General features: G+C 38.4%; 2 protein-coding genes across 4 annotated transcripts in view; both read right to left on the bottom strand.

Annotated features, from left to right (window-relative positions):
• Syt7 (Synaptotagmin 7) overlaps positions 1-15,798 on the bottom strand; it is a 64,611-nt gene extending 48,813 nt beyond the window's left edge. For all 3 annotated transcript variants that reach the window (XM_076775945.1, XM_076775946.1, XM_076775947.1), the window contains exon 1: positions 15,204-15,798. The gene's annotated coding sequence lies outside the window, so the exon portion shown is untranslated. The remainder of the gene's footprint in view (positions 1-15,203) is intronic.
• Positions 1-23,085, bottom strand: part of LOC143347066 (uncharacterized) — a 97,721-nt gene that overhangs the window by 8,362 nt on the left and 66,274 nt on the right. The window lies entirely within an intron of this gene.

Below are 23,085 nucleotides of genomic sequence, written 5' to 3'. Positions count from 1 at the left end.
ACCGTGTACCAGAAATCGTTGAACTCGTCTAAACATCCACTGTTCTGCTAGGAATAAAGAAGTCTCTAATTAAAAAAGCAAGAGGTGACCTTAAAATCTCCGAAAATAATTTTTGTAAATAAGATTTTTATCGAAGAAGCTGTTTTCTAGAAAATTTAATTTAAAGATTCGTCCATCACGAGTGCACTTAACGATCTTCGAGCTTTATGCCTATAATAATAAACGATGCTAATATCGTTGTATATACCGATAATGCATTTATTCATCGTGCTATTAATATACATTTATATTATTGAATCGATTGTTCAAAGTGACGGCCATTGTACGAACCAAAGAGCCCTTGGACTAAAGTGTCGCTTTAATTGTTTGAACGTTTGAATGAGGTTCTTTCTTTGAGCTGCAGAAAATCTACATAATTGTCTGTGGCCGATTAATTTTTAACAAATAATACAAACCGTGCGGCTAATAATCATTTTGTTCTTTGAACTCTCTGCAAACATTGGATTAACCAAACAGATAATTTAAATCTCAAAAACGAAAAAGGCTTGAAGATTGGATTTGCTTTATAATTTTAAAACCTGTAAAATTTTATGCAAAATGCACGACGATAATTCCGGAAGTGGTTTCGTTTAAAATAACAATATTTTACCGTCCGTTTCGCTCTCTGCAAAATTTAATGAATAAAGCTTCGATTCCCGAGTGACTATTAAATGGCTCTTGATTAGTTTTTTATGAGAAAATAGGGGGATTTTTATGAATGGGTTTGTAAATTAGGACGGAAATTCATTATCGAAGATGTTTCCTACCATAAAAGAATTACTTTCTATTTGCATGTCGAGAACCGCACGAACTTTTTAACCTAATATAAATTAGAAACAGTTGGGCGTCTCGTTTCAACGATCGTAAAAAGAAGTTTTATCAGAATTTCGGTTCGCGTGGCCCTTATCAAGCTTTGCTTGTAAAGTACATATTATTTATTGCGTTACCATTTACTGTTTCGTATTTTAGATTCGTATCGTCGTTATCCTAATATTGATTTTTAATGTAGTTTGTTTTTACGACCAAGAAAACAAGACACAGAACTATTTGTACACGTCTAATGAACTAAATTGGAACATCGTCTGACACCGCCGGTTCCATGGTATACGTTCAAGTAATTACACACAGTTAATTCGCCACAGTTAAACGACCGTGGACGAAATGTAAACATTAGTACTGTTTATCAACATAAACGAAAGCAATTCATAGGAAGTTCATTAAACTAATTCAACGAGTGACGAAAGCATAGATCTACTATATCCTAAAATTAAAGCTAACCCGTTACTTTCCGTATTACTCATTTAAAATCAGTTCAAAGAGTGTGCGTTGTATTCTGACTTTTATCTAAACATTCCTTTTAACAAGCCTCCTTTTAACAAGCCTAACCCAGACCTCTAATTTTTGTGCAGTTCAGTCAATTCTGTGAATTCCTTGGGCAGTGTTTCTTCGATTTTGTGTGTGAATTATTGTGCCGTTAAAAAAATCTTTGCGACAGCATTTCTCATTAATGTTGGTCTAATTATAACAACACCATTTATTTCACCATTGATTTTTATACATGAGGCTATTTTAACCTATCTCATTTATGATGGTCTAACTATAATAACGCCATTTATTTCTTTTCGCATCAATCAGATTCACAGACTGAAATTGCCACTGTCGAGCTTTTAACCGAAACCTTTAATTATTATAATGCATTGCACATAACAATATTTTGGATCCCGTTTTTACTCGTTAAAATGTATTATTTTAATAATAATATTAATAATAATTAGTCGCGTAACGAGCAACGACGAATACGCATTATCAATAATTGGTTACATCGCCGTGACGATGAACGATTTGATACACGCGATGCGGCGTACTATTTGCAAGAGTTTAAAACGACTTCCAGGCTTGCTTTGCTCCGTATCTGCTTTAATAGCTTTTCCAAGTTTCTAATGCACGTAAATTGCCGTCCATTCTCATAAACAGCTTTAACAATTATGCCCCAGATATTATCAATCCGATCTGAAGTCATAAAAACGACGAGCGAAGACAAAACATCGATGTTCAGCATCTTGTAACCATTGTTTCGTATATAGGCTAATTGCAGCATCGTTGCGCGGAGAAATCAAAATGGCGGCTGAAAAGCGTCGCAAATGGGGGTCTCAAGTACTGTGTATTACGAATAGTATATTCGCGTTGACACATTATTTTAGATGCTTAAACACTTTAAAATTCCTTAAAAGTTTTAAATTTGTCGTTAGCAAATAATGTCACGTTTAAATGGTAATGGTGTACTTTGGTATCGCTTCGCAAATCGTAAACGTGAAATCCAATTTTAGCGTTTGGTGTTAAATAACTCTCTACACGCCTTGGTAGCCGGTTCTCTGATGGGTTACTGTAATCCGCGTCGGTTAACCAGGCTACGGTTAGGGTTAGAAGGCGGTTAGAATGCCTGGTTACAACGGGGACCAATTAAAACGCGGTCGAATAAGGGGTAGGTGGTTCTATCGTATACCTCGACGATAATTATCTCACGCCTGGATCGAGCACTATCTTTCGCCCGTTTCCCGTTTCGTGACTCTCTTCCGTTTCCGTCGTGTTAGCCTTTGTCTCGCCGTTCGACGATAATACGTATCCCGTTGCCGTGTCGTTCGTTGGATCGAACGAAACACCGATAAAGACAACGCGATATCAAAACGGTACCGCACCGAACGGCGTTAAAAATAATCCCTTCCGTTCAATCCGTTCTACCGTTTTTCCCGCGTTTCCCGCTTTTTACGCAGATAGGGGTGGTCCGTCGAGGACAAGGCGAGAATAAATAAACCCGACGATCGATTTCTTTGCGATCTCGCCACGGATCCGAACGAAACCGTCGTTCCGTACGAACGCCCCGTTGCTCTCGTCGCTTCGTCGCATAGTTCGATTTAAGGGGCCCGCGAACGATCGACAACATTATCGATATCGACGGATCTCGACGATATTATCGATTCGTGCGGTCGACGTCGAAGAAAGGATTTATAGTATCGTGTAATTAAAAAAAAAAAGAATGAAAAACGTGAACGTATGGCTGTATTTAGCCCTGATTAAGTATTCTGAATTGAACGATTAGAAACTTATCCGAATAAATTCCCGATCAAGTAAATGTCGCCAATGAATCACTGCTAATGTGCTTTTATTCGTCGTCTATTGTTCGAATACAATTCTACCAATCTCAACGTCGGATTACTGCAGCTTGTACATCAATTAATTCTGATATTGTTACAAATGTGACTGAAACAGCAGTTCCACTATCGTATCGATGCACTAACGATCGATAGTTTGAACACCATTTCTAACGATAAATAATATATTTTTATCGTTTGCTAATTCTCGTCGATGTTAAATGACATTGATTGTTGTGCTCGACAGTCGTTATCGGCAGAAATGTTGAGAAATATAACAATCAAAAGTATGTTTTATCTTATTTTTTGCTTAAACTTGGACTGTCGGATGATTTATCGGTAACACGTGTACGTATATCTATTGTACTTTAGATCAACACATTCTTCTCATTTCTTGATCCAAAGTTCAATTAACGCATTCGTTTTATCGACAGAAAAATGTAATTATCGATCTACCCATGAAATACGTATTTATTATTGCATGCATGTACACGTTACTCACGTGTTTCCGTTCTGATTCAGTAGCTTGTAATTTTTACAGCGTGCAACACGTATTTGTAATGTAAAGGACAAGATTCAGCGATAGGCCGCCATTAAATCCAACCCTGTATCAACCCTTTACGCGGAAATTATTTTTTAAAAGCTCGGTGCACATGATTCCGTGTATAAAAAATGTGCAGGGTGTAAATCAAGTCGGTAAAATGCACCAGAGCCGTGTAAACTTTTATTCGGTCAGCAGATAACCGATAAAAACCGACGTACAACAATTTATTCGATCGACCGATTAAACGCTCGTTCCTTTCGACGTTTGAAATTTATATTAGGAATATTTCATTCTATAATTAATATTTCTATCTTTACTCCGCGAGTAACAGTATCCTTTAGATAAAAATTGTATCCACCTCAAAAAAATATACAATACACGATTAACAATAACTTTTATTGTCTACGAGTGTGTGTGTATGTCTGTACGTGGCAACCTCTCGCACAATACGAACCACACGATACTTTTCGGACTTCCAGCCACAGGAACAGCAAATTATCCATGTCTGTGCGCTGACCTAAATGTAACCGCAGTTCGACCTTACGACTTCTGGTTAAAGCGACCGTACGCAATGGCGGACACACCGACCAAGAAATATCTGCCAGCTGAATTTCAAGGAGCATAAAAATTCTTTATCGTTCCGTGGATATAATTTATAAGATTATTCGACGGAAACTACCGGGGGTTGATCGCTAACTAACGTCCTCAATAACGCCATTTTGTACTTATTAACCTCCAGCGTGTAGTCTAACCGTATAAACTTTCAGTTTCTTGTATAGCTTCCGTTGCATAACAGTGTCATTTATCATTTCTTCTTTCGAGTTGCTCGCCAATTAAAAAGAAATCTTTATGACATACGAATTGTTATTCCGATCCAACTTACATTTTCTCTGGCCCCATTTCATCATTAACGCGTTATTTAACCCAAAAATAATTTTTCCAGAACGATTTGAAATTTCCTTTTTTCGACGAAAAATTTAGTAACCTACTCAAATTTTTGTCTCGAAAGTGCTTAGGATTTCGGGGTTATGTCTATTCATCAAAATTGATTGTAATTGACCCCCGCAACCAAAAATAATTTTTCCAGAATGATTTGAAATTTTTTAATAACTTTTTAACGAAGCTTGAATCAACAAATTGATATTCTTGATTTTCATCATGTTCTGGCCTCTAGAATCTCCCATTAAAATTTTTCCCAGGGGTGGCTGAACACCCTATATAACATATCTAAGATAATCAATAACAATATTGATGACGGTTGGTAGCACCACCATCCTGAAGTATCAAAGTAAATGCCTTGCAAGTTTATATTTAAGGAAAGAATTCGGCCCGTGGAGGGTTGATATAATATTATAAACGACGTGTCTTTGGAAATTTTTAATAAATTTTCATTTTCAATCGGTAACTCGTAAATTTCCTTCCGCCTGACAATTGCGTTTTTTATGCTGAGGTCGCATTAGTTTCGGTAACCAAACCAACCCGAACCGTACGACTCGTTTATTGGCGGTCGCGGTCGCGATATTGCCCAATTTCACGGACCCTTGCCCCGTTAGTTGATCGTTGGAGCAACGACGGAAGCCGTTTCAAAAGAATAACCGCGAACACGGGGCGTGAAGTGAAACGACTAAATCGATGCATCGATAATTTCTCCGATACCTGCTGTACTTCCGGAATTGTTGATGCAACTACGCAGCTTTCATCTAATTAAAGAAACGCCGTAGACAGAGGGGGGGGCCCCGTGCCTCTTGTCTTATAGATTCTGGTTCGCCGTTCACCTTTTTCACCTGCTCGACAATCAAGATTTAACGAACCGCACGCAAGCTCGATGATCCGGCCAATAATCGACCATTATATTAATAATGAGCGACGGATCTATCGCGAAACTTTCACGAAGCTCGAGGAGTTGGATCGAAAGTTTCAAAAAATCGAAGAATACTCTTTCTTCTGCATCGATAGACCGGAATCATAAAAAATAATGGAATTGGCACTATAACTATTTAAAAATTGTCCGTTACATTAATAATGGCGAATTTAGCGCGAAGTTTACGAGGTTGGAGGGGTTCTATTGGAAGTTTCAAAATGTCGAAAAATAATTAACGTAAAAAATAAATACTGTCCCTGCAACTACCTAATGATCGACTATTACGTTAATAATCAATGAGAAATAATTGGTGCTACATTGTTATTTCATCTTAGAGCTGAAAATTTCGAAAAATTCGTTTCGGAAAATTGATATAATGACACAGACGGTTCTATGTCGTTATCTGGATTTAAATAGGTAATGTTCAACCTTGCTCCTAAACGAGCGCAGTAAAAATTACTATGTCACGGGGGTACTTGTGCTCAGCGGAGAAAGCAAATTTTCATTGCAGCAGGATTTAACTTCTCTAATTGGATATTGTAGAAAGGAGATTATATTGCAAAGAACAGAACCTAAGAGACTAAGAGTGCTAAAGAAAAGCTCAAAGGGGAATTGATCAAAGGAATGAGCCAACTTGCCTTCGAGACTACGAAAGAATTCCTGGGGAGAAAGAAAGATTGGATCGTTGGACTTTGGAAGAGCCTGAAAATGTTCATAAATAAATATTTCGTTTCCTTTCGTGTGAAATTAATGAATGCTTGGGCAAAAATCATTTGTTCGAAGAGAAGAATATATTTAACATGTTTATATAAATATTCGACCGACAAACAAGGGCATCTAGCTGATGTGAACGAAGGAAAGCTGATGTAAGTGGAGGAAAGCTGACGTAAGTGGAAGAAAGCTGAAGCAAGTGACACGCTAACAGAGTATCGACAACATGAACCAGCTTTAGATCCTTATGTCGCAGCAGCTATTCATCCGATACATGAAAATTTAAAGAAGCATCTTCTCCGAGCATTTTTAGGCGGATATCACCAAAATAATAACGAAAGTTACAACACGCCTGTTTTAAAGATAACCTCTATGATTTTATTTAGCTTAACGGAAACCATTTTAGTTTAACCAAGGTTTAAACAGTCCATTACAGATTCCGAATATAACTCGATACAAAGATATATGGACAAGTTTATTAAAACACATCGGATCTTAGGTAAGTATAAAAATGAGTTAAAAATGTAATCTCGGAGTATAATTCGAAAATTACATTGTCATATTTTTGGATCCGTCCTGAACTCTATTATAAACTCTTTTAACTTTTTAACCGTGGAAATATGAATCAGCTAAAGTAATCAAACAGCAGGAAAACTTGGCCAGGATTGTATTATAGTATCGAAATAGCCGATTAAAGATGCAACACGATTTTTGAACATCGTTATAGAAACAACAGATTTGTAAATTTTAATCATTTCTTTTTCGAAAATATTTTTAATTACATTTCTTTATTCGCGTACGGTGTTTGTTATATTCTTGCGTTACGCAGATCGTCGTTCTACAGGCGGAACTTTAAACGTTAATAACTTTTTAACGAAACCTCGATCAACAAATTGGTATTCTTGATTTTCGTTTTATTTTAACCCCTAGAATCTCCCATTAAAATTTGAGTGACACGTGAGCTTTTATATAATTAGCTATACTGTTTCTATTATCCAAACCCGTTTTCTTGGGGTTTGTGCCCACTGCCATAACTGAAACAAAGCATTCGTTCTTTCGTAAACGTTGCAGGGGACGAAGTTTCGCGACGGATCAATTCGTTGTACACTCACGTACTTCGACATCTCGTGTGTCTTTAATAGCGGTCGATCCCAAACGGTTGTCCTGCTTCGATTGCACCCGTTCATTGGGTCGTCCAGGATCGAGCCTCTTCTGCTAAACGAAACGAAACGCTTTGTAGGCACCGAAAGCCGGCCCCATTTAAAATTCGACTCTCGGTACGAGGCGAAACGACATTTATAATTCACCATCTACCGAGTGAAAAGCTCTGAAATTAGGTCGAGCGTAGCTTTTCTTTCCCCTTGCATACGGATTCGGAAAGATGGAGCGCGCGCAAGAATATTTATACATTTATGGGAAATCGTCTGCAAATCGCCACGACTGTTTCTCCTCGAACGAGAATCTCGTTTCGTTCGGTTCGAAAAAGATAAACGAAAATCCAGTTCCCGCTACCTTCACGATTGTCGGGTGGGCAAATAAATAATCGGAAGATTCGTTCGTTCAAGTAGTTTCTGACGTTTCTTTCGTTGACAGTAATTCTGAGAAATTTTTATTTCTTCACTGAATAATATAAATGTATTCTGTCGTAAAAAGTTCATCTTTTATTTTTACAGAGAACACTATAAGTATATGTATATGGATGAGTTTAGAATAAAATGTGCCATCGTTTTTACACTACGATTGCTACGACTTTTCAAGTAAACATGGAGGATGCAGTATTTTAAATAGTTTTGAAAATTTTTTGACAACTCAAACGTTGAAAAAGCATTCAATTTTTGTTAAAATATTTTTTTTCTATCCCTAACCGTCTCCGAGTTAGCACTTTCGGGGTCAAACTTTGGAGGGTGGTTTCACCCCTCAAACTTGAGTTACCGTAGTTAAAAAGAAATACGTAAATATTATTTTCTGTTGTTTTACAAGCTTACAAAGTTTCATCTAAATCGGAGCCGGACTTGTAAGTACCAGTTTGCGAGGAACCCACTTTCCTTCTTTTTGAATCTCGCCAATTTCGTGTTGCTGGTTGAAAACTTGTCGGGATTATTCCTAACAGCGATGCAAGTTTCGTGCGGTTTATGTTCCCGTCTAGCAGCTGTCGAAGCGTTGAATTTTCACACTTTATATGGAGTATCTCCGGACCAAACTTAATATCGTTTCGCGGTGCACGAAATTTTCGAAATAAAAAATGGTAATAAATTCCTTATTAGCTTTTCAGGCTATGAATTGAGACAAAAAAATAGTACCGATTATTCTGTGAATCCTGAAATGTTTCCAGCCTTACTTGTTGCTTAGCGATCATCCCCTCTACTTGTTGACACCGTGCAACGAACGAGAACCTCGTGCAACAATCGAGGTCCGGCTATATTTGCAAAAACCTTAGCTTGAAACCTTCTTGACACACTCTGAATACATTTTTTAATTAAACATCGATTCTTTCAATTAAAAGCATCGACGAACACATCAAAGAAATGCCAATGCAAAATATTTTGGTCCTCTTTTCTCTGAGAAACTGAAAAACGTTCATAATTCAAATTTAATTCGTCTATTTTGTCGATTCAGTTTGCGTTACTCTAAATTAAATTTGAAACGAGTTGCGTTCGCGTATACGTCTTCATGCCGACGCCAATGGAGCGCAAATAGCGAACTCCATCGAGGACGGTTGTTTCATCAATTTTTATCGATCGAAAGCGTTTGTTTTTCTCAGAAAAATTGAAAAACGTTCATAATTCAAATTTAATTCGTCTATTTTGTCGATTCAGTTTGCGTTACTCTAAATTAAATTTGAAACGAGTTGCGTTCGCGTATACGTCGTCATGGCGACGCCAATGGAGCGCAAATAGCGAACTCCATCGAGGACGGTTGTTTCATCAATTTTTATCGATCGAAAGCGTTTGTTTTTCTCAGAAAAATTGAAAAACGTTCATAATTCAAATTTAATTCGTCTATTTTGTCGATTCAGTTTGCGTTACTCTAAATTAAATTTGAAACGAGTTGCGTTCGCGTATACGTCGTCATGGCGACGCCAATGGAGCGCAAATAGCGAACTCCATCGAGGACGGTTGTTTCATCAATTTTAAAACGTACGTTTAACAAGTGTGACTAATAAATAATTTCTCCGCCCATTGTAGCTGGAGTATTCTTGGAAATGTGGTGAAACTTGTTTGCTAGCGAGCAAAAGAAAGAAAAGACAAATACAATATGTAGCACGTTTAAGGGCTACTTGGAAACTTGGCGTAGTCCAGTTCTCGTCGTCCATAACTCAATTTCTTCACACGAGAGTGTCTCGAGACAAAAGATATCGAGTTGGCGATACCGTGGCAGATTGTTACCCTAACTTCGTTAACGTATCCATCCCCTGCGTCTCTGTGTCGCGTCCTGCTAAAATATCGACGTCGTCATCGATACAGGACACGCGCACCTTCCTTCTCGTTTCGCATGCGGATCGACGAGAAGAAACGAAAATGGAAACGCCAAGGTTCCCGGGAATTAAATAACCACTTCATTTTCATCGATTCGTTGGTACAAAACAGAGAAAATAATTTTAATTTGGATTTTGTTCTTTTGCTCGCATAAGCATACAAGATAAAACTCGAAGCAAATTAATAAAATTGTTCGTGTCCTAATTTTATTCAGATATCCTAAAATCGTCTAAAAATTGTATTGTAAATTGTACAAAGTATTCAACGAAAAACCGATACGTCTGTGACCCTTATTAAACGCGACGCTATTAATTGTTCGTGCAGTCTACTTAAACTGATTATGCAGTAATAAATTATTAAGTAATTGAACGATCCGTTAGATAAGCCTTATCGAGTCAGCTAACGTACAATATATGAATTTTCTAACCAATCGCGGAAGAATGTAATTTAAAATAAATCGTTTATTGTTGCATATTTCGAGTAAAGTAAACCGGTTTTTAGATACGTCAAGTCGATCGAATAAATTATGTAAAGACGACCGTAGAATTCTCAATTTCTGCATGTTTTGAGGACATTTTAATTAACCTCTAGGAAATTAATTGGAACTTCGATATCGAGCCTTCGATAACAGCTACTCGGTTCTTTCTTTAAGATGATTATAAAATTTCGTAACTTTACGTACGAAGTTTCGCGTCTGAAAATATTTATACATATAGAGAGGAGAAGAATCTTATACGAAATATACATGGAAGGAACTAAGGAAGGAATAACAGATTCGTATTCTGCCAACCGGAAGTTGGAATAGGCATATTACGTGCATCCGGGAGGATATATAGAGAATTGTTTGGGCCGTGTACACCACAATGCGCGTACTTCTGCGAAAACAAGGTACCAGGGATGTTCGATTCCGTATTGGAACATCTCGCAAATGTTCATTTAGACCTACAATGGAATTACGTCAGCATCCGAGATGGACGAGAAGACAGAGTCCACGCAGAAAGGAAACTTCGAAACGTTATTCATAGATGACCCGTTTCGTCTCGACTCCATTGCCGATAAGGAATAGTAACCTTGACCGACCCAATGCGTTTCACCGAGGGACAGTTTTTCATCGATTTATCAGATTTTTCCCATCGTATGAAAATTGCCCCGCCCCTAACTTCTTTTGGCGTCGAAGAGGTTCAACCCTTGTACGACCACGCGACGAGGACCACCGCATTATTTCATTAATAACTCATTCAGTTAACCCCCCTCCCACCTCCGGTAGTCTATAATTCACGTTTCAATTTTTATCCTATTATTAGTGTTTATTAATGGTCTCGTCGTATAATCACTTTCAGAAGCCAAGCATAAATTTAAACTCCTCCCATCGTGTAAAAATTGCCCTGCCCCTATTCGTTTTAGCATCCGAGGCACCCTTAGACGACCATTAATAACTCATTGAAGCGACCTTCTGTAATCTATTACTAATTTACCTTTCAATTTTTAACTCGTTATTAACGTTTACGCGACAGCACTGGCCCCAAATTTGGATCTAAAGATTAAAATTTCCAATTTCCATTAAATTTTCCCAACTTGGGAGACATTGCTATCGCGGGCACGCAATTTCTAAGCGAAAGGAAAGGATTTCTTTTTACGTTGCGAACATCACTCGAGGGGCATTCTTTGTAACTTCTTGCAGTATAGCTTGCAAATATAACCTAACCCAGACCGTGCTGTTAATCGATGATACTTCAACGTCCTCGCCTCATCCCGTAAAAAATCCTCTGCCATTTCTTTTTCGTAACGTTTTCGGGATTTTCTTTAATTCCGGGCCAAAGCTTCGAAACAGTGAATCAAGCTCTAAATTTACACGCAATATTTCATATTTTCCCCTTGTGACATTCCTTTGTAATAATTTGATCTTTTAAAAAAGAAATTATTTCTTGATTATTTATTCGCGAATTAATCCATACTCGAATCAAACAGTATGTGGATGAACTTGTAAGAGTATAGAACATCATGCAGAAAATTCGAAAAAGATTTTTTGTAATTATACAAATGCTTTTCGTTATTCTATCCGAATTATAACGATTTCAATTTCAATATAGACAGTTTCTACGATATAAGTTTATTTTAATTTAGTAATAAGTTCAGTTTTTTACTTTTATATCTCGTATTACTATCAATTTATCACCTTCGCCTCAGGTTATATTTGAAAGGAGCTTAACCTTAATCCTACCGGGATGTAACTTTAGGTCAGATGCCAAGTTTGAGTAACTGCAGGATCTGCAAGTAATATAATAATTTGATGTATTTTATAATTTAATCATACACACAATGTCATTCGTACGTAAATTTACTAATAGATCCCACGGTTAATCAAACTTTGTATGCGACTCAAAGTCACATCCCTGTAGGATTAGATTAATACATTGGCCGAAACTTCAGCAATATTAACGTTACGTATATTAAATTAAAATAATGTTTATAACCAGTATATTCCCGAGCGTAACTTCGCGTCAATTTAAGCGTCTTTTCTAATAGATTTGCAAGAATATTTTAAAAACTAAACGTGAGCGACATTTGCATCAAAATCATTGTAATCGGTATGAAAGTCCCTAATGTAATTAAATGCCTAATATCTGTCCAAGAATTATCGAAAAAAACACCAGTTTTTCAAGATGATCTAATTTCAACTCCATGGTTCTTTGGAGATTTTTTATCCTCACGATTAATAGAATACAAAGCGATAAAAAGAATTTGACTATAATTTTGTAGATCAAAGACAATTTTACAACTATTATTAACGAATCTCCACCTCCTGTTATATAATAACATTCTTACAAATATACATTATAGAATATAAAATTATTGCCTTTGAAATCTATCTGCAGCCCTCGAGTCTAATCGATCGAACGAAAGTTCAAACTAAAACTAATTGCTTGATCGTAACTGCTAATGTAAAACTCTAATGAAAAATATAAAGAAACCAGTAATAAAATTGTTACGCTGAAATGGCAGGACGTTTGAATACCTGCTGGAATAAAGTAATTATCAAACATAAAATATGAAATATCTCGTAAAGTTTTACATTTTTAACGATCGTATACTTTTATATGCTGAACGACGGTAAGAATCCATTTCTATAAAGAAAGAAGTACGGTTCGAATTAACAATTAAGTGCAAGATGCAATTGCAAGTCATTTAAAAAATTCGCTTAGATACAAGTTACAGCTTGTCCCAGTTTCTAGAAACTTGTACATGGGGGATTTAAATTCATGCCACGCGTCAGGTGCAACACACATTTTGAAAAAATTATGTTTACGAACCAGCGCGTAGAAAAACAACTCGCAGCCTCGTTCGAATATTTTTATTTTCTTCGATTTTAAAGTTACGCGAAATTAAATTCCTTCACGTGCAATTTCAATCCTTTAAAACAGATTTCATGTATTTCTGTTGCTCGATATTTTCACGACGTTTTTTGCGCGATTTACTTTTACGCGATTTTCAGCCCCTCGTGTACCCAGTCGCGATCAGAAATGTTTCGATCGTCGGCTGATCCAATTACGTCGCTAAATACGAAAAATACAACTACTTCAGCGTTGCTCCAATTCCAAGTGCTCGTAACGGGTTAAATGCTTGAAACTTGAAACATTAAAGCCGTTCATTCGCTGTACGCCAAAGCACGTCGCAACGGAGAACGAATAACACTGACAGCAACGTGGATCTCGATATTCCATCATTGGGATATACGAAGGTATCTTTCATTGGTCTTTTCAGAAAATGTATTACTGCGAATCAGTGGTGCTCAATATGAAGTTGCTTTTATACGTACTAACATTTCATATAATTTACTACGAAAGAGGCTGAATCACGAAACCAACAAAATTAAAATTTCAATATTATGTAAAGTATTCTATATTATTATGGAAGAATTTATGTCGACTTGTCATTTTCATCGTTATTTACTGCATTAAATTAAGTAAAAATAAAATTCAAATTTATTCAGTTTGAAAAATAAAGTTAAACAAATACTTCTCGTTTCAGCACAGAAGATCGAGTTCGTTGATAAATCCTTCAAAATGTATATTTTCTCTAAATCGAACGTTACTTTTATATCGTATTATTTCGCTCGGACCGTAGAAAATATTTCTACAAAATACTATTTTGTTTTATTTGGCCCAGTAACGAGAAAAGTTGTGCATCGCTGCTGTAGACAATTTCGTGCGAAAATGTCGAAGGTGACAATCGTATCTCTCGACGAAGCGTTACCAACCGAACGGACAAAACGAACTGCAAAGGCACGCGAGAAGGAAACGTAACGTCTGGTTAGTCGAGTCGAATTGTCAAAAATATCCCTTACCGCGAAAACAAATATCGCGTTGCAATAAACGTGACTTAAAAACGAAAGAAATAAAAATTCCTGCACGATTTTCGTAACGGGTCACGAGTGACCCAGCCTCAGAAGTTCCATCGTTCGTCGTCTAAAGGTTAATGCCCATTGTCCACTTAAAAGTTTTGCTCTCGAAAGTCGGTATCGAAAATGAGAGCTCTTTTACGCGAGCAAACTGAAGAGCCATCGCGTTGAAAGTTGCCACGGTCACTCGTTAGGTCGATTCCTCCGTGTGAAAGAACCCTTATACTTTGCGTCAACCAGAGAGCCTTAGAGTTATTTCACACGATGATACGTGTCGAGAACTTTGATCTCACCGTAGACTCCAAGAACGGTTTTATCGAGTTTACATGTACTGTCGGTATCCAATCATACGTGTGTTGCATACGAATCCTTGATAGCCATTTTTATGAGAACAAAACCCTCCGATGGACGTCGAATATGAAGATAATAAATGTTTAAATATTCTAGTATTCTAGTCTAGACTCGATATTTTCTATTCTTTGCGGTTGGATAGTTTCGGTTTATATTTAAAAAGTATACAGAATTCGTATAAAAATATTTAAAATCGTCGAAGACAGTTGTTTCGCCGGAGCTCCATTTTCGAACGTGTCTTCACGGTTGCCTAGATTCCGACCGTTCTGCTTATCTAAAACGAACAAACCAAAAACCATTTTGTTCAGTACGAACGTGGCTATCTGGTAAATTTTGTTTAATGTTTCTAGACTAGAATACCTCTTTGGGAAGAGCGTTCAACGACGGAGGGGTTGAAAAAGGATACGCAATAAAAGAAATACGATACCTGTGGTATCCATTTTAAAGCAGAGTCGGTTAAATTTTATTCGCGACCAACGAACAAAAATTCTGGACTCGTTCGTATAAATTGAACTCGTTGATCGTGAATAAAATTTGCTCCGAAGAGAGGATATCAATAATGAGTTCTCGAGGGAACCCTTACTGTTGGTAGCCACTCTCGAGACGACTCTCCACTGGACACCAGGCGCGAGGGACCGTCAGAAGAGGAAGACCGAATGCGTCGAGTACTCACCGGAACAGAGGAAACTGTCCTTCGCGACTCGTGTTAAATTCACGCTAGTTAAGGAGCAGCTTCTACGGCAAGCGACATTTACGTTCACAAACACCCTGTACGCGTCGCCCAATATTCTCTTCTTTTTCCCAGGCTTCCGGGGGTGAGAACCGTCCCGTGAAAGGAGATCTTATACGCTCGTCCAAAGGAACGGATGGGAAACGCGGAGCGGGTGGCGAACGAGAAGGAAGAAGAGCGGAAACATCGACGAAAGGGTTGTACGAAGGGTGAACGGAATAATCATGTGGCGAAGGAGGCGATGAAACGTAGAAAATCGGCAACGGGTAACGAAAGGCGGGGAAAGGAAGAACGAAGCCAGTGACGCGGTTGGGGTAAAGGAGAAAGAGGGGCGACGTCGAGGTGGGGGGAAGGGGGACGAGGGTGAAAAGAGCAACGAATCGAGGGACGGAGTGTGGCTGATAGAATGGAAACAATGGGAAGACGAGTGGGACGAAAGATGCACGAGCACGAGGAGAGCGCGTAGGCCGTGAAACAGAGAGTTCGAGATAGAAAAAGGGATCGAGATAGGAGAGGAGCAGCAACCGCGTGGCAAGCAGCGTCGCGACGCACTGCTGCTTCGCGGCTGCTAACCCCCACCGTCGCCACCCCGCCAGCTTTCTATCCATATACGGGCTCGCGCCCTTGCTCGCCATCCCCCACCATTCAGACTACGGCACACCTTGCGAATCCTTCCTGACGCTGCGATTCGCACCCCCCGAAAATGTTCGCCAAGCTTCCTCCGCTAGCGCGGATCGCGAACGTTCAACTTTATTCGACTGCCTTTGCAATAGGAAGCTTCGAAATTCCGGACGCTTCGCGATTCTCGCTTTAGAACTTCGTCTGCAGAATGCTCGAATGCTGAAACTTGAAAGTGTTCTACGAATAACTACCTCCGTAATAAAGGAAGACAACCTTCTCGTATGAAAATCTGTTATTGGAATATCTAGGTTTTACTACCGTGGAGATTCTAACAAAATTGGATTTTACAGTATATGATAAGTACACTGCGGATATTTATGCCAAAATATGCAAGCGACATATGTTAAATATCTATCGATAATATGCCAAAATATACAGGAATATGCAAAATATATTCAAGATATGTTCAAATAATTTTATTACTTAAACATAATAATAATCAATTATAACTTAAATTACAATATGTTACGAGTATTTTTTCGATATTATCAAGAGTTAGTTGATGACGTTTATCGCATAAAATCAAGTTATAGGCTGAAAACGAACGCTCAACATTACAAGAAATGATTGGGACATATAAGAATTTGCTTTGATTGTTTTAGGTTCTTTAACAATCTGACCTCATAAAATTTATATTTAGATTAATAAAATTAATGAAATGGGAACTTTGTAGAGGATTGTCTCAGCCCCTAAATATAATAACTCGTACCTTATTTTAAGTATTTCTTATTTTTTTGCATATTAATTGCATTTCGTAATTTTTTGAAAATTAAAATTTCCTATAAGTGTATAAATATTCACAGTCTAGTAAGGGTAATTTTACCCTACTTTTCACTGGAATATTTACTCGACATCTCTTTCGATGTAGAATCGAGGAATAAATCACTTTTCTGGTGTTATGAGAACATAGGAATGAATGAAATTGAAATAATCTAGGCACTGTAAAAGAACTGTATAACGAAGAATGGAATACTCGAAGTATAATTAATCGTCATAGCCTTTCGTGAACGTTTCCAAGGGTCTTTTCTGTTTCCAAACGTTCTACATTCCTCTTCCCGTACACGAAAGTCTTGGCGTAGCTCCATAAGTAAAAATCCGACAGTGTTAAGTCCAGGGAGCACGATGGCCAAACTACTTTGCCATTACTATCGACCCGGCAACCGTATTGTTTATTCAAAAAGTCCCTGACACTTTTACCGAAATGTGGTCCATCTTGTTGAAAACTTAAATTCTTTCGAGTTTCAAGCAGAGCATCTGCTTATAAAAAAAATTACAACTCTGAAGTTTTTCAAGTAATAAATGACGATCGATCGTCAATCAGCGATAACAAAAAACGTGTTTCTGTCCAAAAATGCGGTATTTTTGAAGCGCTACGAGGCGAGCTAACCTCTTAATCGAATAGAATCGTGGTCGATGTCTGCAGTAATTTCCGAATAAACAGCTGGTAACGTTTTATTTGGCCGATCCTGTGCGCAGAGGATAACAACGAGAACTAATGTTCTAGAAGAAAAACCTAAAAGCTCGCTAAAGTTTTGCAAAAAAGTACAAGGTTTCAGCGAAAATCAATAGAACGTCATCAGATGGTAGAACCTTGTACTAGAAAAGGGCGGGTAAACGTCTCGGGTCCCAGCATGTAAACCAAACATTAAAATATGGCGACGGCACCGTCGTGACGTGGCCATCTTATGGGTACTATAAATCAGCATATCTGCGAATACGTACATTCGATAACACCATTTGCCAAAAATAAAATTAGTTTCTATCAAAACAGAGACCCCGATCGATCGAAACACATTGAAAATTTATGAGCTTAACAAAATGTAACACGGTATCATTAAAATCATTGGTAAACAAATGCAGTATCGAAAGAAGAAAGCCTCTGGCCAAAATATTGAAACATGGTTATACGAAAGGAAGTATTACAATAAATTTTGAAGATAAACATCGATATTAGAGAACGATTTTTCCAATGTACGCAACAAAATAAATAAAAATTAAAAGAAAAATGATTAATTGCCTATAGAGTCTTACTGACTTTCCAAGTATTTTTAATCGCGTAACGTGGAAAATTACGGTGCCCTCAAAGTAGTCCCCTTCTGAGTTGACTTCGCGGCTGTATGCGATGCTGTCACTGTTCAAAGCAATGGTGCGGATCATTTTCTGCTAGAATGTTCAGGAGCTTTTGCTTTCACCTTGTCTATCGATAGAGAATGGGTTCCTTTGAGCACGGACCGCATCTTGGAGAAGAGGAAGACGTCGGGAGCAAGATCTGGCAGATCGGGGAGTCGATCGAGCGACGACTCTATCGATTAAAAATTCCTTTAGAAACCATGACGTAGGGTGGCTCGTCCCAACACAAAATCCCAACCGTTTCTCCATAATCCTGGTCGTTTCCTTCCTCGCACAATCTAGTCGAGACTTTAATACAATAATGCTGATTGATTTCAGTTATTTATGGAACGCCCAACTTCGGTCTCCAATCGCATCTGGCGCTTTGTCGATGCTGTTATCGGTGACTGATGTATTGTACGTGCACGGCCAAAAAGTTCGTCATCCTTTGCACTTTCGAAAAACTCCGTGTACCGTGGAGTAATAGAAAACTCATTACCCTTAAGTTTTTATTTACAACTATTATCTACCAATGCCATGGCTTCTTATCCTTTTCGTTTCTTACTGTCTGTCGTTTATCGGTAATTGGAAATACAAGGGCACGATTCTCGTGTTAGATGCAATGGCGCACCCAGTGGGTGCGAAAAGGCAGCAATCGCACTCGACAAAAACACTTTCTCCGTCTTATATACACTCCCGTCGATATTTATGTTGACACGTAAGGTTCTGTTACGAATGATCGAAAATAAAGTTAATGATATAAGTGTAAAAGCTTATTTATTGTGAAGTTTAACAAAAAGAAGAAAATATATGAAATGCAAACTAATTCCTATACAGATTCAAAGTTATCTAAAAAACCAAAATGTTTAATATAACTGAAGACGGAAAGTATGTCGACATTGTAATTTAATGCACATCTTACATGATTGATTCATAACAGTGTTATCAGACGAGAGACCGGTGCCCAGAGTAAGCTTACCCCTCCATTTACGCACACCAATCCACAGGCATGAGCTTAGGTGCTTTGGACAGCTTCGGGAATTCAAGAAAGAAAGCGTATGTGAGTCTTTCTTTCTTGCTTTCGAAACAGCTGAAATCCGATTTGTGTCAACCTGCATACGATTTTGAGTCTCAACTGCCCAGGCATTTTTATTTTCCAACCCATGTATACCTATTACACATAAACGAGGTAAAGAATAGACCTATCGTTAGTGGGATGAACGCTATCGCTGTACCACGAGTGTCTTATAACATGAGATACTGTTCCAAAGTGGAACAAAATGTTAAAAAGATCATGCATCAAATTGTAAGGAGTTCCTCGTAAGAAGGATTTAATCTTCGTAATGGTTTTAATCGGTCGATGATCACTAGCTTATGGTCACTGGTGGTCACCAGTGAGGTGGACATCAAGGTCAGCAGTCCAGTGAAGATCCAGAAATGGTCAAGAGGTGGGACCAATCGAAATAGTATTGTTCTCTAGACCAAGCGGTTCTTAACTCTCCACGTTGACACTGTCTCCCCACTCTTCGACTTCCCCTCTCGAAGACTACCGCTGGACAAATTCTTCAGTACCCCTGGAGCATCCAGGGGACTCGGGTCTCGCGGGCCGAAGTCAGGCCATTCGTGGAGGGCTGACCACTGGGGACCAGGAGTGACCAGGAGTGACCAGGACTGACCACTACTGACCAGTGCTGACCAGTGCAGATCCGACTACTGACCACTACTGACCACTACTGACCAGTGCCGGACCGTGATGACTACTGGTAAGAACTATTTAAAATTGCTTTCCCCACTTCTATTTTGTCGTTTGATACCAATTGAACGTTATGGAACCGTCCATCGCTTTTGCTAAATTACGAATTGTTTCTTATGTTACAGCTGGATCTTTGGTGCTTCCTTGGTATTGGTAACTAATGCTCAACAAGTAGTAAGTTCACTTTACTTGTTTATGTTATTATCACAGAATTGACCAGTTTATTTTGTTTGTTTGGTCATAATTCAATATTGCTTGACTGTCCGGTTTTATCTAATTATTATGTTTCCCTCCTCTATTTCTACTATTGCCCTTATTTTTTGAATTGGCATGATTGTGTTGAATCATATACCATTTTTGTTTGCATATTATTTTGTGAATTTTGTTAACTCATGTATAATTTTTGTTTGCCTGCTATTTTATGGATTTTAATATCACTAATTAGAATAAGATTTTTATTCCTCTGCTATTTCGCTAAGATATTTGGTTTAATTCTTGGATATTTTCACTCTTTGATTTCATCGTTGGATTTTCAATTCTGCTCCTTCTTTGTTTCTGTTCGTCTTCATTTGTATGGTTCTTCAGATAATTTTTGCAATCGTTTGCTATTTTACTTCGACATTATACCATGAATTTTTATCTCTCGTTACGCAAGTATAGGTAGGATGTTTTGTTTGTATCATGTGTAAATTTTGTACATTTCCTTAGGTAGGTTTAACATCGAGAATCTTATAGATTCTCACTCTTCGCTACATCAGCACGACAAATTATTCAATCGCTTTGTCTAGTTTGCATGGTGTTTATTAAATTTCCTTTCGTATGTCACTAATATGAGTATCAATTTTAGTTTCAGATTATTCGCAGGGACATCGAAGTACGACGCCACAACCGCCGAGGGACATTTAATTCTAAGTCGATTAGATTTAAGCTTCGTCGCGAATCTTAAAATTAACGTCGAAGATTTCTTTATTGTACACATTTCCGCGTCCTACCAAGCAATTATTAAACAAGTAGCTTCTTCTCTCGTGATTTCGTTTCTTGCTTCGGTCACCACTGTTTCATCGATTGAAACATGTGATCGGCCGTGTATCTGGTCCCAAAGATCTAATCGCCTTCCCTTGGTAAGCTTGATTGAGGGAAAACGGCACTTCGCTGGAAGGTGTGGAGTTTCCGTATTCTGCGGAAACGCATACCTTCCAGCGGAAGTCGACTCTGACTCAGGTACTCTCTCTTTGTCAGACAGCCTAAGTCGGGTCCTTCGGGCTCCCGGCGGGTTGCGTTGGAGAAATGGAGACCTCGATTCGGAGTTGCAGTTCTCTGTTTTCTTGTTGAGATCGAGTTAGCAAGGGCAGTAGGTTCGATCCTCGGATCCGCTGCACGGTTCAGCGTCGCGTCGCGTCGCGTATCCCACGATTTAGCTTCATCCCTCTTTTTAACCACATAATTGCTTGGTAGAACTAACATCCAAGGAACTTTGTTTCCTTCTAGCGTCTGAATTTTAGCTTCAACTTGAAAACTTGAGCTTCGACGTTAATTTTAAGTCACTATTGTATACGTCTCCCAATATTGCCAAGTAATTATTTAGCAAGTAGCTTCTCTCGACTCGTTCTCTCGTTTCTTGCTTCGGTCACCACTGTTTCGTCGAACGAAACATGTGATCGGCCGTCCAGTTTGTCCGAAAGATCTAGTCGCCTGCCAATGATAGATCGATTTCTAGAAATAGAAATCAATCTACCAAGGGCAGTGTCGATTCGATCCGAAGATCTGCTGCACGGTTCAGCATCGCGTCGCGTCGCGTATCCCATAATTTAGCTTCACCCCTTTTTAAACGAAATAATTACTTGGCACAACTAAACTAGAAGATCGAAGGAACATTGCTTCCTTCTATCTCTCTAGTTTAGTAATCTAGATTGTAAGAATGTAAAAGGGAGATCGATGGAACTTCGATTCCATCTATCTCCCTTCGGGTCTCCACTCGCAGCAACCTCCTCGTGGTGAGACCTGGGTAATATTATTTAGCGTTTAATTAATAATCGTATCACTCTTAGCTGGGCAATGCAATTATTAATTAAAAACTAAATAATATTAGCAAATTGGCTGCGATCCGCTTTGCATAGCTTCTGTTTAGCTTCTCTTTCGATACTGATGTATTGTCGATATGGAAGAAACAATAAACGACAAATGCAAACGTCAAATTTCAAACAAAAGAGAAATGCACGAGAGAGATACGTAAGAATGCCTACAAATTGAAAGTGTCAACATAAATACCGACACAAGTGTAACAGTAGATTGTGAGTTTCTCGCAATAACTATTGCGATTACTTCGAACATTTTGTGTACAATGTTACTTGTTTTAACGACCCTCGCTAATGGACCTGTGCCAGTTGCATATTTATGGAATTTCAAAAGCATAAATTTGCGTGTTTTCACGAACGCGACGCGACGTCCTCGACGTCGTTGCTCCTCCTGGTTACCAATTCTTCGCGAAACCGATACAACGCAATTCCATTAACTCAGTTGTGTATTCCTTTACCAATCGATCGACTCTCGTGAGACCAACTATACATATTCCAAAATTGCAGTTGCTCCGCGCGCTACATAGTATACTAAAACCTTTCGATGGTCAGATTTCACCCTGTGCTTCATTCTAAGGAGCCACTTTTAACCATTTTAACCGTAACACCCACGCAATTAATTCTTTATACGAATAACTTTTCATTTGTAACCTAAAATTTATAAATTTTATATTAAGAAATTTTAAGTTAAGCTAATTATTAATCTAATTATCTGAAAATGCGATTGTACTTGTGGACGATAATACACGGAAGAACGTAGTAGCGAAGCGTTGATGTTTTTCTTGCGAGAGATGTTTGCTCGAAAAATGTTACGAACTTTACCCTTTTTTTTTCTTGTTGCCGTGCTCGGCGGAAGTCTTTGGAAAATTCTTTCCGGTGAACAAACAACAACCTTGGGTCCCTTGGCGATACGTCGAGCAGGCAATTTATGACCGCAATGCGTACGGTCACGCGAACGTTTGCGCGCGTGCAAAGAGGCCAAGAGTTCGATCGAACCGAACTCTTGTATATTCGAGGATTCGAGGAAATTTCAATTTCGACAGAAAAGGGAATGCTTGCGAGCGTTTGCATATGACGCGAGAAACTTCCGTGATCGACGTCCGACCATGCAACAATACATCGATATGCACAGTGCCATGTTTTCTTTAATCGTAAGAACCATATAGGGCGATTCTGGTAACCGGACCAATCTTTTGTCCTAGGTTGG

Source organism: Colletes latitarsis, chromosome 10 (assembly GCF_051014445.1).
Source record: "Colletes latitarsis isolate SP2378_abdomen chromosome 10, iyColLati1, whole genome shotgun sequence".
In the NCBI taxonomy this organism is placed as follows: domain Eukaryota; kingdom Metazoa; phylum Arthropoda; class Insecta; order Hymenoptera; family Colletidae; genus Colletes; species Colletes latitarsis.
This window is presented reverse-complemented; position numbering and strand designations above follow the sequence as displayed.